The sequence below is a fragment of the Mauremys mutica genome, chromosome 8 (assembly GCF_020497125.1).
Source record: "Mauremys mutica isolate MM-2020 ecotype Southern chromosome 8, ASM2049712v1, whole genome shotgun sequence".
Lineage (NCBI taxonomy): Eukaryota > Metazoa > Chordata > Testudines > Geoemydidae > Mauremys > Mauremys mutica.
This window is the reverse complement of record NC_059079.1, coordinates 80,740,076-80,759,832: the sequence shown is the minus strand read 5'-3', so window position 1 is coordinate 80,759,832 and position 19,757 is coordinate 80,740,076. Positions and strand designations below refer to the sequence as shown.

The 19,757-nt window shown below is 39.5% G+C and overlaps 1 protein-coding gene across 3 annotated transcripts in view; it reads left to right on the top strand.

The window, feature by feature from the left end:
- Positions 1–19,757, top strand: part of DOCK2 (dedicator of cytokinesis 2) — a 518,836-nt gene that overhangs the window by 228,832 nt on the left and 270,247 nt on the right. The gene's annotated exons all lie outside the window — the stretch shown is intronic.

The window sequence follows — 19,757 nt, the reverse complement described above, 5'->3', positions numbered from 1 at the left end:
AAGGTTGGGGGTTGAGCCCCCCAGGTATTCTGGGCCCAGCCTTGTTGGTGTATAGCTCTGGAAGAAGCCTGGGAAGAGGTTTTCGGGTGGGATGCAGGCTGAAAGAGTGCTCTTGGTGCTGTGAGCAAATTAAGCTACTTTGAGATGCAGGACGTTGTAGATAAACAAAACTGCATCAAATAAATACCTGATTACCGCCTATTTCTACCCCTTACTAGAACAACCTGCTAGACCCGAACTTTTGGGTAGCTGCTAGGGTCAAAAGGGGTAACATTATAACATGTATTTTCCATTAATCCCCAGCATTATAAATTCATACGCTCTTTTGAAAAGTATCTGCATACCACTTACTTAAAGGTGGAACTTCTCCTCCCAAGGCAGCAATGGCTTCTTTTATTTCCAGATGAAGTTCAAGGTGTTGGTTTTGATTTGTAACGCTGAATGGTTTGCATCCAAGTTATAAGAGAGAGTTATTGAATTAGAATGCAAGGGATATTGAATTCTGCAGAGGGGAAATTGGCTAACAATCCCTCAATTTGAACATTTTAGCACTAGAGGCAGTGTAGGTACAGTAGGAGTCCATCAGTTCCAGAAATCATTTCTCCATTGATCCATCAGAGTCCAAATATTTTACCTTTCAGCACTCCGTGTAAGTTTCAAATGTGCTGTCAGTTATTTGTATGTATGAGTGTGTGAAAGAGATCCAGTAAGGAAGAAGTCAGAAGTGGTTTTAGATGGGGATCTAATGACTCTGAAAGTCAATTTCGGTTGCATATTGGAGGTTTGAAGGTTACTTGTATGTGCACGCAGAGGCCCTGGTTTTGAGCACATTATATATATATATATATATAATCTGTAGATGAATATTGCTGAATTGGTTTTGAGTATGGTGAATGATCAAAAAACAAATCTAAATCACAAATAGAAGCTAAATTGCAGCAGGCCTACAAGGATGAGTACTACATCATGAAGACAGGGTTTGTTGCAGTCAGTTGAAAAGGTGTGTGGATAAGCAAGTACTTTTATTGTAATTTATGAGTAAGCTAGGCTTATTCATAAAAATTGCACCCAGTGTTAAGGTCCAAATCCGGATGCCTGCGTGCATCCCATTGTATTCAGAGGTACATTCAGAGGTACATTGCCTTTCAGATGCACATTCACATGCATATTTGGCCTTAAGATATCTTCTATCAAAACAACATCCCACGTAAGAGATGTAAGGATTGACCTGTGTGACCAATAAAGAAGAACTCTGTTTTCATTTAAAACAAAATAAAAACACCTTCCTTCCACCAAATCCCTAAATCAAAAACAAACAAGCCACCTAGACTTTGTCCATGAAAAGATGGAAAATGTGGAGTGGTGCAGACTGCTCACTAGAGTCGACAGGGATGGAACACACTGCTTCCGCAATCCATCTAACTACTATTAACCTAAGTACTTGAAAGACTAGAACTGGCAAAAGAAACCAGGGATTACAACGTAGAGATCACAGCCACTGTTTCTTTGGGCTGATGTATCAGAATTGTTTTAACGATTCTTGATGTGGCTAAACAATTTCTGGAAGTTCTGGCTACTGTAACTTTTAGAGGTGATCTGCATAAGTATGCCGGGTGGCTTTCTATAGAATGAGTAGATAATCTGAGGTCTACTATAAACACTATGGTGCTTGAGACTCTAGAAATACAGATAGGATGCTGTGGGATGGCTGAAGTCATTTTTAGTTAGTGTTTTCTGTAGAAAATTTTAGTTTTGATGTTGGCTTGCAGCTGTCATTTGGACAGGTGTATGTTTCAAATTTAATTGAAGTTTCCTTCTGTTTGGAGAAAGCAGAAAAAAAGTAACCTCAAATAACTTATGAAATTCTTTAAGAAGGGAAAAAATCCACCATCTCATCTAAATTATTGCTGTTCTATGTAACGTACTACAACTATGGTACTTGAAATGATGCCTGATATGAACTGCTATGACAATTACTATAACAATGTCAACTTAGCTTAAATCTAGTAAACCTAAACTAAAAAATAAATTTGAAGTACATTTGATGCTGACTCCCTGTGCTGCTTTTTGGATTTAATATATTTGTCCTTTTTAAAGAGAGTTTGTTTACATTGTGAAAGAATGGTACAAACAAGAGAAATCGACTATACAGGGGAAATACTCAAAGTGATTCTAGTGAGTGACACCATTGCACAGAGGGAACAAATGGGAAAAGCCATTTTCTTTTTCACTAATCTCTTTCAACTACACTAATTAAGCACTACTTGTAAACACAGCAAGTTAAAACATTTCATACAAAAGCCTGAGTAAGCCAAAGGTATCCCTTTAGATTTTGATCTCAACTTTGGAGGGGAAAAAAAGATGTGTAGACAAGTTTACACATTTTATTTAAAAATGTAATAAATGCAATAAAAATATCTAATAAAAGTAAATGCTTCCCTGCAGTGTTTGAAAAAGCTACATTGCAGCGTAAAGAAATCAACTGTGAAACAAACTGTAAATGAACAGAAAGTGACTTTATTCTCTTATGTGTGTTTTTCTGAGCTTGGTCACTGAAAATCAAATAGGAAAAAAGGGTGATGAGGAAATTGGATTTAAATTTTGTTTTGGTGTAACAAGGGTGTCACTAGCTGCATTGTTAAGGACATTAGTTTACTTGCATGATATAATTTTAGGTGAACAGTGTCGCTTTAATTTTGTAGTCATGGAGCTCCAATGACCTAATACCAAATGTAGTGTGGACACTTCCCCCTGTAAACGTGCAGAGTTACTGTGACACTTATATTGCTAGTATTATGGAACTAGGAAGACACAATTTTAAGTGACTAATTTTGCCCAGTTATTCCTAGTGTCGTAATGAACCAAATGAAAGTCAGTCATCACAGCAAAAATTGATGGGAATATAAAAAGTTTAAATGCCTCCTGGTTCCCTTGTCCATGTGTGCAGAGAATGTAAAAAAAAAAAAAGTCAGAACAAGTAAAAAGCTTGTTAGAAACTATTTGTGACAAGAAATTTTAAAAGGGAACATCATGTTCTTTTAAAAGAAAATATTCAATGCTGTTAATTAAAAGAAAAGATTTAGTTATAGCAGACGTTATGCTGACGGTTATGTCCACATGTCATTGTTCTGTGAAAGACAAACAGTTGCTAAAGTATAACACTAAAGAAAATGAGTAAATCTTTAACACCCAGATTTTAAAAAGTATTTAGGCATCACTGCACGCAGCATTTCAATGCTTAACTGAGTTAGGGGTGTAAATTCCATTCACTGTCAATGGGATTAAGAGCCTAAATCTCTTTTGAATATGAGATTTTTGACTCCTAAATCAGTGATGAGTGCAACAACTCCTAAATACCTTTTAAAAATCAGGGGGCTACATCCTTCCTTTTAAGGCAAAATTGTCAGTGAGAGTGAGGGCCTCAGTCAGGAGTGTAGGATTTTGCCTGGGAATGTTTTGATATAATTTAAATGAAAAAAAAAAGTTTTAGATTTAAACACTGTCTACCTCTGTGTGAACCCAAATGTGACAGCATCAGGCTGGTGTCCCTCCAACAATAAAACATGGAATTAGAAATGGATCCAGGCCCTTTTCACTATCCATGTTTAGGTAAATTGAAAAAGTAAACCACACAAATGTGGAAAATATAGATTTTAAAATGCCCTTTGGGTCAGTTCTGTCCTAGGTTCAACTTGATTGGGTGTAAATGGAGTTACAGCTAGGATGAATTTGTCCTTTTTGCTTTAAATTTAATGGGGGTGATAGCAGGCTTGTAAGTGATTTTTTTTAACTTGAAAAATGAAATCTGCTTTCAAAGCGTCTTCAGAGATCAAATAGCCTGCAGTATAAATGCATGGAGTATGAGTAAAAAGGGTCACTATTTAGATCAGACACAGACTTCTTAAAATGATTTCTGGTTGCTTTTATAGTCTGGCAGCTAGAATAAGGTGAATCAGACACCACTTGCTGTAGATTTTGTCTTTTTTATTAGAGGTTGGTTGCTAGTCAATCTGTGTGACACTTCCATCCCTGCTGGCACCTGTAGTATTAGATATACATAGAGTCAGATACCATAAACAGTATCTGTGGGGGGGGGGAACACAGGTGAGAAGCTCCTTCTATCAGGTTGTCTGCTGCCCTCCTAACAGGTTCAAACCATGAACAGAGAATACTTGCTCCTAGGCATATATCGTTGTACCGTTCCTGAGAGAACACAATGGAATAATTTTAGAAAGCAGCTTTTAATTTTGTGTCTGAGCCTTAAATAATGTTAGCTGGAAAATTGGAGAGAGACAAAAGAGAAACGGGAATATACTTAAAACCTTAAGATGAAAACCTATCCAGAGATCTGACACCTTCCATTCAATAAGTCATTTCATAAAAATGTTCAGATGATGTTATTAATACACCTTGGGCACTCCTTGAAATCTAATACTCAGTGAAAAGCTGGCATTAACTCAGTTTGACTCATCAGACTGATATCATTATGGTACCAGCAAACAAAAGCAGTAGGCTGGTAGCCATGGACACAATGGATAGACAAAAATAAACCCATGAAGTATGTAAATATTATTGTGCTAGGAACAAACTTGAAAACAAACAACTACTACATGTGAAAAAAAAATGCTCTGGACTTCTCATTGTTATCAGGGCCAGTTCCAGGCACCAGTGCAGCAAGCAGGTGCTTGGGGCGGCACGTCCGGGTCTTCGGCTGCAATTCGGTGGCGGGTCCCTCAGTCCCTCTCACAGTGAAGGACCTGCAGCCGAATTCTCTCCAAAAAAGTGGCGGCGGTAGAGCTTCTTTTTTTTTTTCCCGCCGCTTGGGGTAGCAAAAACGCTGGAGCCAGCCCTGGTTGTTATTGTAACACACCAATGTTTTTTTTTTAAAGTTTTTATTGGAAGTGGGAGATAGAAAACTAAGCTGCTCTATAGCTTAAATAAAGAGTGAGATTGATCAGTTTCTATGTGTTTTTAACATTAGATCAGTGGTTCTCAAACTTTCAGGAGTCTGATTTGTCTTGCGTACCCTAAATTTCACCTCACTTTAAAACATATAGCAGATGGTATAGTGCTTACAAAAGCTTTTTTTCATTTTAAGATGGTAAGTCTGGAACTCAAAGCTTTCTTTGAAAAAATTCTACTGCCCGCATGCACAGGATGTTTTGTTTTCAAATGTTGTTGCAAATGTGCTAGCTTCATACTGTTATTTGATAGAGTTCCTCCACAACGGAAACACAAAGCTTGAGATGAATTGCTATTTGTAGATGTAAATCCAAAAGCAATATATTCCTTGCAGAACTCACTATGGGTTTATTTTCAGTCATTTTCATTTACTTACAATTTTGAATGTTGCTGCTACCGCTGCTTCCAGCTCCTCGTTTTAAAAATCTATCCATTTTTACATTGCAACCACATATACACCATAACACCTTCAATGTCATTTACATGCTTGCATGCATAAGTAAATGACTTAGAATGCATGCCTAATACAGTGCATATACACATGGCCATATAAGATAGTATATAGAGCAGCATAAACAAGTAATTTGTGTGAAATTTTAATTTGTACTGACTTCAACGGGGCTGTTTAGGAAGCCTGATGTAAAAATAGGCAAATATCTAGATGAGTTGACATAACCCCAGAGCTACGCGTACCCCTATGAGAACCACTGCATTAGACTACCACCACTATTTTTATCTATTGTTGCAGCAATTAGATTTTCAGGTGTAGTTTTTATTTTAATCTGTTGAGTCTTTTCTGCCTGTATCACTTACTTGCTGTGGCTGTTAGTCTCTCTGTGCTAATGTTTGCACATGGATGATAATACAGTCTGTCCTGCCTTTGTAAAGTGCTTGGAGAGTTATAAATGAAAATTAAGTTTAGAAAAATATAATTTCGCAGTATACAGTCCCATATTGCATGATCCCATATTATGTTTCATTCATTCATTCATTCATTCATTCATTCATTCATTCATTCAGTGCACAGGATGAACCTGATCTGGGGGTGAATCAGGATTGTGTAGTGAAGTTGTTTTTGGGATTCCTGCCTCGTTGGTTACAGAAGTTAGAAGGTCTGTAGTGACATGAAGCAGAGGATTGTGGGAAGGGAAAGGATGGTCTCATGGTTAGGGCAATTGAACTCCACCCTAGAAACTTGGATTCTATCCTGCTTCTGCCACTAAGTTCCTATCTGATGCTGAGCTAGTCTCTTATACTAAACTTTTCACAGGTGATCACTTTGCATCTAATTAAAGGCTACATCATAATGCATATGCATGAGGGGCTGAATCAAGTTTGCATGAGCATTTCTCGTTCTGACATTTCCTATCTTGAGTGCTTGACTTTATAACATTTTAATCCTTAACTTTGTATTTCTTTTTTATTGTTTGGTTTGATAAGAACAACCTTAACTAATGCTAAAGCAGGTTTTTTGTTTGGGAATTTCTTGTGATCTAGAAAATATTTGTTTTGCTAAATCACTCGCTTGTCCTACAAAGTGGGTGAGGTAATATCTCTTTTGGACCAACTTCTGTTGGTGAGAGAGAGAAGCTTCTGAGCTACACAGAATTTTTTTGCCTGACCTGAAGAAGAGCTCTGTGGTCAGTTTTAAAGCTTTTCTCTCTCACCAAAAGAAGTTGTTCCATCCAATAAAAGATATTATTTCATCCACCATGTCTCGCTAATATCCTGGGACCAACACATCACTTGTCCTACAGCATGCAGTGCTTTTGGCGTACAAGGGAAAGAGATGACAGCCTGAAATTACATTCTTGGATTGCTGATTTTGTCATGTACACTTAACATTTTAATAATCGTACCATTCCCTGTAGATAAGACCCTTTATTTTCAGTTTTTACTGATTTTTATTCCTGGGTTTTGAAAAAGCATGTTTTTTTTCATTGACTTTCACCTCAATTTTGGACCACTCAGGTACATGAAAATACCGATTATGTTAAGAAAACCCAACACATTACATTAGGTAGATGTTTATTAATAATAAATTAGTCTAAGTGGAAAATGCGAGGATATTTGAAGTAAGGCAATGTAGTGGAAGATGCCCCACATATGCGCATGATAAACTACAGTTCATGAAATAAATCACAACATTAAACTGCTTTTACTTTCAATATTCTGACCTTTCTCTTTCTGTGTCCTCCCATCACAGTATTTACACCAGTATTTACCCAGAAAATTGTGACATTAATTTTTTTGCACTGATTTTCACACATTTTATCATTTTTGTAATAAACACTGATAAATTCCTGGGAAATTTTAAACAAAATAAAAATCAGAAGTGAAGGGCCTTGTCTATAGAGCAGCTCAGTTTCAACTCAAGTAGTCATGGTGTTCTCTGGCTCTTATATTTTAGTGTTATTGATAACTAAACACACCAATCAGACTAGAACTGAAAATGTGTTGAAACAGGACTTTTTAACTTCCATAATCTTAACATGAAACAATAAAGTAGTTAGCAAAGTTCATGGAGCAGTTCACTATGCACGTCAGATTTATGTGGGAAACGCTTACACTACAATCAGGGATGTTAATGCAGAATCCTAAGAGTATACAGGACAAGATGAACTTCAGCCACCTTTTAGCCAATTTTGCTTGGCCAAGGGTTTTTAAATGCTTCAAATTCTGAAATTGGAAATGTTTTAACCAACTCCAATTCTGAAGCAGTACAGCGTTGATTGCTTCTTATATAATCTCTGCTCTGAAGTATTTCCTTGGTTAGAAGAAGTACTCCATGTCCTTGATGTCATCAGTGCTCTTCCTGCTTTTGAACAATTATGATCACATGATAAAAATCACTACCATCAGACAGAAGCATTTACTAAACTAAAATATTTCATTTTTAAAGGAAATTTTGAGTATGAATTACAATACATAACATTTCAGAGCTCAAACACACTTCATGGGATGTGTGGATATGGTTTAGTTACTCTCTAAGTGACCCAGGTGTAGTCTGTGCATGGTCCGGGGCTGAGGCTATTCACTCCTGTATTTTAATCCTGACTCTGACCCTGACCCACTATGTTATCCTGGACATTTCTCCTAACAGCCTGTTTTATTTTTCCCATATTGAAAATGGGAATAATACTTATGTCACTAGCGCTTGTTTGCAAAACATGGTGAAAACATTATAAAAATGGAAATACCATCAGTAATTTTATTTCCAGCATTTGACATAAAATTGTTGGAAGTTGGCAGATTATATTCCCCAAATGAATACCGAGAAATAAAAACACAGCACAATTACTTCCATTTTTATTTAGTCACTGTAAGAAATGGAAACAGCTACTATAGCTAACCAGCGGTCTTCTTCCAGATATGGGCATATTTTTGTTTCTGATGCTGGTCCGCTGGAAAAAGTCATAGTGATTAAGGTTGATTGATGCCAAACAAAACACAAAGCAACACACTTCTCTTACTTGACCACACATAAGACAATACCTTGTATTACACATGTTAATAGTTCACAAAAAGAAAGCCAGAGACATTTGCCAAGTGGAGAACAAAAGGGAAAAATATATTTTACTTACAATCCAAAAACACTTTGCAAATCTTTGCCTTGATCCCATAACTCTGGTGCACAGAATCAGGGCTGCCCAGAAAGGGGGAGACAAGTGGGGCAATTTGTCCCGGGGCCCCAGGGGCCCCCATGGGAATATAGTATTCTATAATATTGCAACTTTTTTTTTTACCCCAGATCCCCTGAATCCTCTGGGTGGCCCTGCACAGAATTCCCTTTGACTCCAAAGGAGAATTAGGCAGTGTTTTTAACTTACTTTGTGGATCCAGGACTAAAGAGTTGAAACAATAACTATGATTTATACAATAAGTGGAAAGCAACTAAAAATTATACCTCAGTCAACTTAGTGGCTCTCAGTGCATCTGACAGTCACATCTGTTTACTGACAGACACATTCTTACTCCTGCAGAGTTAATAGTCATATGAAAGAGTAAACTGGATTTTATTCTGTCATCCACAAAATTGTCAGCTAAATTCGACTTTCAGAGCCTTTGTTACTGGTATAGATGCAAAGGGCAGAAAACACAGCTTGGTTTTCATATTCCTGGTTAGGTTCGGAGAACAAACAGTTAAATAATTTTCTGACTTATTCTGTAAACTGGAAGAATTTGACATGAACACAATTAATATGGAGCTAAAATAATGTGGTAAGGGAGGATTAATAGGGAGCCCTACTGTGTCAGTTTTTCTGAGTCATTTTTTTTCTTCTAATAATTGAACCTTAAATGTAGCAGTTAAGCTCTCTGTGGAACGGTAGGATTCTAAGGCCATTCTGTATATTAATTTACCATGAAAAAGAGAGAGAGCAAAATTGCAGAGTACTTGAAAAATATAGGAAAATGATTTTTCCTCTGCTTCTGTTTATTTGAATATAAGTGATATTTGGATTTTAATATTACCCTTTCTATTTCATAATGTATCATATGTAGTTAAAAATAAGTCATTCACAATAGGATAAATAAATGCAAACATTAAAACATTCAAAGCCAAGCATAACCCTGTAAAATTCACGGTGGCTAGAATTCTGCAGGGGTATGGAATTACCACATCCCACAAACATTTTTGATAGGGATGAAAGGGTTAATGTTCTGATGATGTGGCCCTTTTGGGGGGAGAGGAGAGGGAGGAGTATGATAGCTTTAGGCTGATTTTTTTTTCTTATTGTTCCTTGCCCGACTGTCATTCAAAGAGTAAGGGAAGACATTGCCTTGAGTGTAAGACTAGCTAATTGCATGCTGTGAGGTCCACTCAAGCGATTGTGAGAAAAGGTCGGTTTAGATGGAGGCAAACACTCCACTCAAGGGAAGAAGATGATGAGGGAAATTTGGTTTGGCACTCCGCAGCTGCTGCAGAGAATTATTATTTAAATACACAAGACAACTTCAGTTATGGTGGTGTTGATCCTTGTCAGCTGCTTGGTAACTCCACCCATAAACACTGAAACATGCATGAACAGTGGTTTGAAACTTTTAATGATAGAGAAACATGGTGTGTGATTTACTCTCTATCCTCTAAGTCTCTACATAAAATGCAGACTGCTTTCTGCTTGGAAGTATATAATGGTGCACTGAAAGTACAAATGAAGGAAATATTGAAAGACTACACATTGACCTTGTTTAGGTGAACAAAAATAAGGTAGCCTTGAATATCACCATGTACATTTTAAATATTTCATGTAGTAGTTCTACAGAACTACTTTGTTTTTCTTCACATTAAGTAATAAAGATCAGGTAAAAGTGAGTATATTTTATAGCAGGGTCTACAAACCTCCGCTCTACACCAAACAGAACAATGGCAGTAATCTTAATAAAAATGGCATCTTTATGTCATGCTACTGCTAGCACAGTCCCCAGATCTTTCTCATTTTACATTAATTCAGTGTTACATCTGTACTGAACTGCTGAAAGTCACTACTTTGATATATAATTCAGAGCACTACATACATTAGCATTACAACAAATAATGTCACAGACTTCAATACTGCTTTATATGGCAAATTTCACTCTGAGTTAATGTTCTTCACAGACCCAATGAGAGAGAGTGAGAGGGTACCAAGTAGTCCTGTTTGCATGTAATGGAGGAAATGATTTAATCAAGGCAGAGCATCCAACATCAACTGAGGAGTTGCAGGTGTTCCAACCCTAGTTTGGAAGAACAATTACTACCTCTATTATGTTTTATGTAATCCTTCTGCCCATCTGAGTTGGCAGCAACAAGGGCCGAGTTCAGTATCTAGGGGTTCCGTTTCAATAATGCAATGCAAAACTGGCTCGAACCCCCACCCAGTGACCTGGGACAATTACAATACCGCCCCCGGGTGCCTCTAAGAGGCAATACTTCCTCCCCTCTCACAAGCATGGAGTCTGAGTGTAGCAAAATCCTTTTAATAAAGGAGGGAAACAATGCGGCTTTATGTTGGGGAAACACCACAACCAGGATTCATAACAAACAGGAGGTCAGACTCACTAGGTGATCACAATGGTTCTTTCTGGCCTTGGAATCTATGAATGTATGTAAGGAACCCTTGCATTGAAGTCTCAGGAAATTTCCTGGTGGCAAGTCACAGCCCTCTATTGAAAAGTCAAATGACTAATGACAAGCTGTATGTTGATGGGGGAATAGGAAGCAGGGATTGCTCCCTGTGTTGCACAGGAAGAAGGTTAATTTGCAGACAAGCCTGGCTTAAGCAGGAAAAACAGCTAGTAGCTCAGCTCTCTCGGTGTCTTTGAAACTGTCTATTTATTTTGCCTCGTTGTCGTTGCCTACTGCCAGCCTTTAGAGACACAAACACTACACTGCACTGCTACAAACTAGGGACCAAATGGCTAGGCAGCAGTTCTGCAGAAAAGGATCTAGGGGTTACAGTGGACGAAAAGCTGGATATGAGTCAACAGTGTGTCCTTGTTGCCAAGAAAGCTACAACATTTTGGGCTGTATAAATAGGAGCATTGCCAGCAGATCAAGGGACATGATCATTCCCCTCTATTTGACATTGGTGAGGCCTCATCTGGAGTAGTGTGTCCAGTTTTGGGCCCCACACTACAAGAAGGATGTGGAAAAATTGGAAAGAGTCCAGCGGAGGGCAACAAAAATGATTAGGGAGATGGAGCCACATGACTTATGAGGAGAGGCTGAGGGGACTGGGATTGTTTAGTCTGCAGAAGAGAAGAATGAGGGGGGATTTGATAGCTGCTTTCAATAACCTGAAAGGGGTTTCCAAAGAGGATGGATCTAGACTGTTCTCAGTGGTACCAGATGACAGAACAAGGAGCAATGGTCTCAAGTTGCAGTGTGGGAGGTTTAGGTTGGATATTAGGAAAAACTTTTTCACTAGGAGGGTGGTGAAGCACTGGAATGGGTTACCTAGGGAGGTGGTGGAATCTCCTTCCTTAGAGGTTTTTAAGGTCAGGCTTGACAAAGCCCTGGCTGGGATGATTTAGTTGGAGATTGGTCCTGCTCTGAGCAGGGGGTTGGACTAGATGACCTCCTGAGGTCCCTTCCAACCCTGATATTCTATGATTCTATGAGCAAAAGACCCACCCCCAAGTAAGTTTGTCAGGATCCTTTTCCCCTCCGGGTCCAACAACCCAAAAGATCACCCCAAATGTCCAACACCTCAAAAGTCTCTTAAGTCCAGCAACCCAAAAATCACCCAAAAGACTCTGTCCCTGGTCAGTGCAGCCCCAGAGTTCAAACATTTATCTGCAGAGTTTTACCCACTCAGCCTGGGGGGAAATGGGGGGGAAGGGGCGTACGGGGTGTTAAGGGGCACCTTACATGGTCCGAGGCCTCTCCCTGGGGTTCTGCTGCAGGCTTCACCATGAGCCATTCCACTCCACCAGCCATCCCATGAGCCGCTCCAGACATCCCACTAACTGTCCTGTTCCACCCCGCTTCATTCATCATTCTGTGGGCCACTCCAACCATTTTGCAAACTGCTCAGCTCTGCCAGCCGCTTAGCAATATCTTCAGGCTCCCCCACTAGTTAACATAGCACTCAGTGAGCTCAGCCCTTAGTAATTTTAGCTCTTTAGTGATTTCAGCTTGTAGTAGGGGAGCCCCAGTGCTGGTGCACTATTGGCCCAAAGTGAATTCAGCACAGCAGCCTGTAACTAGACTCTTAATGGAATCAAAATTAGCTCTGCTATTCAACAGTGGGGAGAGGAGAAGGTACAATTGGTGTTTCAGGCCCTTAAAAGGTGTCCATACCATCAGGTACAAATACTTGTCCCCAGCCTCTCTCAATTCCCTGAGTTTTGGAACCCATGACCCTTGTCTAGCGAGTGCTACTTTGTTGATGGTGAGTCCCTCTGTCATAAAATATTTCCACTGGTCTTGATTCACATAATCAGGGTAACAAAACTTTATTCTTCCTGTCCCAATAACAGTGAAACTAGGGATCCCAGAGCAGCCAAAGTAACCATTTGGGTGGCTGTGATCCCATGCTAGGCAGGATGGGTGTGCCTATGCAAACAAGACCAGCCCCTGAAGTTCTTTTCCACAACTAAAAGGGTGTCATCAGGAGGAGGGAGAAAACTTGTTCACCTTAGCCTCTAATGATAGAACAAGAAGCAATGGGCTTAAACTGCAGCAAGGGAGATTTAGGTTGGACATTAGGAAAAAGTTCCTTACTGTCAGGATAGTTAAACACTGAAATAAATTGCCTAGGGAGGTTGTAGAATCTCCATCTCTGCAGATATTTAAGAGTAGGTTAGATAAATGTCTATCAGGGATGGTCTAGACAGTGTTTGGTCCTGCCATGAGGGCAGGGGCCTGGACTCGATGACCTCTCGAGGTCTCTTCCAGTCCTAGAGTCTATGAATCTATGAAACTCACCACAATTCACCACCAGATGTCAGGATAGAGCTCATCCTGACTCTGCTTACATTCCTATCCAGGAACTTGGGATGTGCTTATTATTTAAGCATCTAGGTATGTTTGCACTCTATCCAGATTTAAAACCCCAGTTCTGAATGTGAAGTGGTCATTATTGTTTCTTTTCCAAATAACACTTCATCTGAAGTGCATAAGACCAGGGAAAACATTCATTATAGCTTTGCTGTTGACCAGCCACCAAATGATTAGCAAGTCTTTATTAGACATGTCCCTATCCACATAATAGCTGTTGCCAGTCCAGCAATCAAGGTTTTGATTTTTATTACTAATTTCAGGTTAGTGGAATGTCATTTTAAATAGTTCAGTTTCATAACTCATTCATTTTCATCTCTCTGGTGGTAACCTCCCTGAAAACCTCATGAAGTTAATCAGTGAGCATGTTTCTCTTATGATCTTCCCCAATCTTACTGAATACTGAAACTCCAGAGAAGAAAAAAAAGGTAAGTAAATAGTTATCCAGATAAACAGGTTATCTATTATACATTGCCTATCACCTCAGAGTTACCTGAAGAAATGCATTTCTACAGCAAACAGCTATTTATGAAGATGCTCAGCTGCCTTTGGTTAGTGACATTACAGAGAACCTATGTAAGAATCTGACACTAACTGTCCAAGTTGCATCTGTTGAGAAGACAATTTTTATGGGTAATAACTTACCTGGACAGTCCCCTTTCTATGTGGGTTTCAGCCATTAGCATGTCTGGAAGTAAGGATCTTGAACAAAGTGGGGCATTGGCATGTTATTTGTTAAGGAGTTCTCACTTTTTTCTTGGGTGGAGAGGAAAGTTAAGGAGAGGACATGAGAGAAGATCATGAGAGAGCAAAACTTTCCAGATCTTTTATTCGGAACATTCTTGACCCATACATCCTTCTAAGATTTGGTGGCCTTCTGCACCTCATCAGTTGTAACCCACACACCTCCTGGGTATGGTGTTCTGTCCCCTCTAGTGGCACTGAGACCACTTAGAGATTAACGATTCTGCTACAGCCTTAGCTAGGGGCCATATGGCTTTTAGCTCATACAGCAGAGGCTTATACACTAAGCTCCAAATGTCCCAGGTTCGAGCCTGTCCTGTGACAACTGGGGCGGTGTTATACAGTCTCTATCATCCCCTTATTTCACACCTTTGCTTCATACTGGGAGATCAAAAAGGTGCATTCTTTAGAACCATAATGTGACTGGCATAGTACACATCACTGTTCACAAGTTATAACCAGAGCAAGAATTTGCAAAGCTAAAATGGTTGATAATACAGTGTGATATATTTTGAAGTGTGAAAATCCAGTACAATAAACCACTGAGAGTTGAAATTCTCCTTCCCTATCTGGAGCAGTGGTTCTCAACCTTTCCAGACTACTGTACCCCTTTCAGAAGTCTGATTTGTCTTGGGTACCCCAAGTTTCACTTCACTAAAAAACTACTGGATTACAAAATTACAAAAGTATCACAGCACACTATTACTGAAAAAATGCTGACTTTCTCATTTTTACATTATAATTATAAAATACATCAATTGGAATATAAATATTGTGCTTACATTTCAGTGTATAGTATATAGAGAAGTATAAACAGGTCATTGTCTATGTCAGGGGTCTCAAACTCAATTTACCGTAGGGCCAGTGCCAGTCCTCAAATCCTCCCAGCAGGCCAATGCCACTCATGCCACCCAGAACCTGCCCCCCAAAAGCTCTGCCCCCCACTTGCCTAAGGCTCTGGGACAGATTTTGGGCAGGGAGGAGGTCTGGGGTAGGGGATTGGAGTGCAGGCTCTGGGAGGTAGTTTGCGGGCTGGGGGTGTGGGGAAGGGGTTCAAGCCCTGGGAGGGAGTTTGGGGGTGTGAGGGGGGTGTGTGGGAAGAGGGTGCAGGCTCTGGGAGGGAATTTGGGAGCTGTGGGTTGTGGGGAGGGGGTGCGGGCTCTGAGATGGAGTTTGGGGGAAGGAGCGGGTGTGGGGACCGGGTGTGGACTCTGGGAGGGAGTTTGGGGGCTCAAGGTGGGGGTAGGGACAGGGCGCAGGCTCTGTGAGGGAGTTTGGAGGTGGGAGGGTGTGTGTGGGAAGACGATGGGGATGCAGGCTCTGGGAGAGGGACGGGGGTGCAGCGTTTACCTGGGGCTCCAAGGCGGGGTGGACGCACGCTCTGCACGCTTCTGCCCCCAAGTCACCACCCCCGCAGTGTCCCACTGCGCTGCTGGGGCCTCTGAGGGGGTAGCACCCAGTGGCAGCAGGTGGGGCCAAGGGAGAGACCCAGCCTCAAAAGTGCTGGAGCCCCGCAGGCCGCAGATGGCCCATGAGCTGGGAGTTTGAGACTCCGGGTCTATGTGAAATTTTAGTTTGCACTTACTCCGCTAGTGCTTTTTATGCAGTTTGTTGTAAAACTAGTCAAATATCTAGATGATTTGATGTACCCCTGGAAACCTCTATGTACCCCCAGGGGTACGTGTACCCCTGGTTGAGAACCACTGACCTAGAGTATCTAATTAATATTAATCTATAAAGGATACTATGCCCGATCCTTTTCCAAGAGCAATCTTTCATTTCCTCTGTACTCCCCCTAAATGTTTATTAATTGAGTCTTGAAACCAAAAAAAAATAAGTTGGTTTATTGCAAAAGATAATATCCCATTAAAACAGTCTAGAAATTTACAAAACATTACATTTGATTATTACATTTCATTAGGAAGGTGCTCTGTATTTGAGCTAGCATAATTACCAAGTCTTGTGACTGTTCATAGGACAACTGTATTTTTTATTGAACTACAGGAGAAAAAAAATCTTCATAACCTTTGTAACCTATGTCATACCAGATTCAGGATTCTATTCATACATTTTGTTTTGTTTTTTAAAAAAGAAATAGATTGACTTTCTCTGTAAAACAGAGTAACTTCAAGTACAGTAATTTTGGTATATATAATGTCATATACTGTACAGTATTTTACAAAGAGCTTGGTGTATTTCTCACATAAATCTATCAATTTTTTCATAATAGCCTACTTTATTTTTGTATACCAATGTTATCAAATGGGATCATTCTGTGTGTGTGTGTTTTACTCCTCTTATGGGAGCTACTTTGGAACACTACACAGTAGAATGTTATGGTGTAGAATCTTTTCTGCCCAACATTAATAGTTTTGTTATCTACAAATCTATATATTTGTAGTCTAATCCTGATGTTACACAACTGAGCAGTATGCCTCTGGAGTAATCTGTTCTCCTTTTTCTTATCTGATGCATTGTAATGGAAAGTCACACATCACATTTTGTCGTAGTTGTGTCACACATGCCCACTGGAGGATCTAAAGAACCTATTTGTAACCTGGTAATATGTTTTATTTATGTTGTCAATTTCTATGTTCAGGCTAAACAAAACAGAGAAAATAGCAAAGGAGCAATTTGAGTGACTTTATATCTCTTTAGCTGTTTTCTGTAACATTAGACATAGCTGATGTATCTGTATGGCCTGGTCTACACTAAAAAGGGGGTTCGAATTAGGGTACGCAAATTCAGCTACGGGAATAGCGTAGCTGAATTCGAAGTACCCTAATTCAAACGACTCACCCATCCAGACGCGGCGGGGTCGAACTCCGCGGCTCCCCCGTCAACTCCACCACCGCCGTTTGCAGTGGTGGAATACCGGAGTCGACCGCGGCGCTTCCGGAGTTTGAACTATCGCGTCTAGATCAGACGCGATAGTTCGAACTCCGAGAAGTCGAACTCACCGCGTCGACCCGGATGGTAAGTGTAGACTAGCCCTATGTCTGACACTTTTCCAGTGTGTTCACTAATAGAAACCACCCTTTTGAGTGTAATGCTATGTAATACTATTGCAATGTAGGAGCTAAATATTTAATTTTACAAAGAAATTCTATGAAGCGTAGACTATGTAGAAGTTTGTGTACAGTAGATGTACACATGCAGTATTGTGCAATTTCATTACACAAGTACGATGCCTGCTAAATTCTTTAGTGCAAGAGAAGCATAGTTCTGCAGCTATAATTTTTTCTGTGTGATATATACAATTACATGATTTTGTCCTTCTTTTACTGTGAATGATAGTCAAGCTGTGCTTAAGACAGGTGTGGAATTAAATGGGCTAATTTAATATAACTTCTCCTGTACCCACAGATTGAGTGGAGAAAACACTATTCACGTCTAGAATGATGATGACAGAGAACTCCACCACAGGCTGGCAGTGCTAGCACACCCTGTAAACAGGTTTTGATACTGCTAGGAAATGGTTAAGTGGCTGCTGTTCACTCGCTGAGACAGTTGGTGCTTTACACCATCCTCATATAATGGAGATGGGAGTGATTGTTTAGAAAGAGAGTATCTATGGGATGAAAGATCATTAGGTAGGGAACCCTAGGAGCAACCAAGCCTGAGGAGAAGGTGTGACTTGATCTTTGTCACTTTTATGTTAAATTCTGTGATGATCACACCATACCTCTTGAATGAGCGAGTTTGGACTCAACAGAATGTGTGGACTGTGCTTGAATGAAAACTGGGAAGGAAATTGATTCATTCTCTCCCTCAGCAGCAGGCTGCAATAGGAACTGCTCTTGGTACAAAGAGCCCACTGGCCAAGATAAGAAGCAGATAATTCACCATGGTACTGTGTGTTTATTATTTTTTAAAAATGTGCATTTTAAAGAAAAAAAATAACAAAGATTGAAACACATCCCTAAGGGCTGGCAAGTGAAGAGTTAATTCTTTAGTAAAGGGGCTGCTTCTTCATTTTATGCTGTAAAGAAAAAAATAAACTCTGGGAGTGGAATATAGGACTGGTGATAGCTAAGTCTAATGGGCTTTCACCAAAGGTGCTAAGAGCCATGAAAACTGGAGAGTGGGAGTGCAATTTTTAGCCTGGAGAGTTGTTATAGCTTTTGATACAGCTCATGGATGTCTCTTTACCATGAGACACTCAGAGTTCAAAACTAGTTGGCTAGAAGGAATGCTATGGTACATAAATAGACTCTTCTGTGTCTCTGTTATATAGACACACTGATACAGAGTCAGTATGGAAGAATACTATAGGCATGCCAGCATATAAAGTGTGTATTTAAATGGGTGTGATAGTGGTGTGCTCTAACAAGGGCTAAATTCTGACCCTACTTTTCTCTACAAATGCTTATTGAAGAGGGCTTATGGGTATAACTAGGTCACAGTTTTGCTACTAGAATGTAAAGGGAGGTTTTCCTTTGAAAAAGGTTCCAGTGAATGGCATTGTGGATTCATTGTCTTCAGTAACTTTCATATCTAATGTGTTTAATTCTTTCTAATTTCCAGTCCTGAAAACTCTTACTCAGCTGAGTCATGCTAATTGCTTTACTTTCCATGCCTCATCACCTCTAAACACCAGTTACACCTAAGCAAGTCCTATTGTGCTATGGTTCTGCCCTTAATGACTCCTGTGCAATCTTATTACCTTCAGTGGTTTTGTGCAGGTATAATTGATTGTCCTTAATACCTGGAACTTATTAAATGGTTTTGCTGATGTACAACAATGAACAAAAGCTAACTTGTCCTCTTTCTTGGCATTACACAATAATATAAAATGAGTAAAAGAAACATGAGCACTTTTGTCACTAAAGTAATAAGACTATACATCCTCCCCCAGGAATAAATCAGATGAGTAAGAACGTGCCATGTTAGTATATTAAAGTCTCTTTTCAGAGTGGGACTGCCCTATGCTCCGCCACCTATACTACTGTCAAGGTTTTGATGCTTGGTTATTAAATTTACTCTCCTGAACCTTTTCCTCTTTTTCTAAACATTTTTGCATGGAAAACAGTGTGAAATGCTATTTTTCTTGAAAAAAAAAGTTTAATTTTATATCTAGTTTTGACTAGTTGTCACAGCTATTTTTCTAAATTTTGAAAAATAGCTAAATTGAAATCTGCTCTATATTAACTTCTCTTAACATTTCTCTTAACACTAATCTGTATTAACATCAGAACATCAAAGTGTACAACTGGTTTGACCCCCTCTGGGATGCTATGAGTATGTTCTGTTGGATCAAAGAGGCGTGTGTTGGAGCATTTTGATGTAGTGTGAAGGATCTTAGATGCACAATGATACAAACAGAGATAGAGATGTTTTATAAAGCTATTGCTTTTTAGGAAAGGATGTTAATAAATATGATCCCCCCCCCTCCTGCAACCACAGTAAAATAATTGTTAGTTTCTGAATAACACCAACCAAAAAAAAAATAGGAATCGTGTCCAGTCTTGGATGCTATAGATTTTTAACTCTTACACTAGTGTACAAATCAGTCACTTGTGCTATATATATATATACAATCCATTGTATACATAATTTTAATGGATTG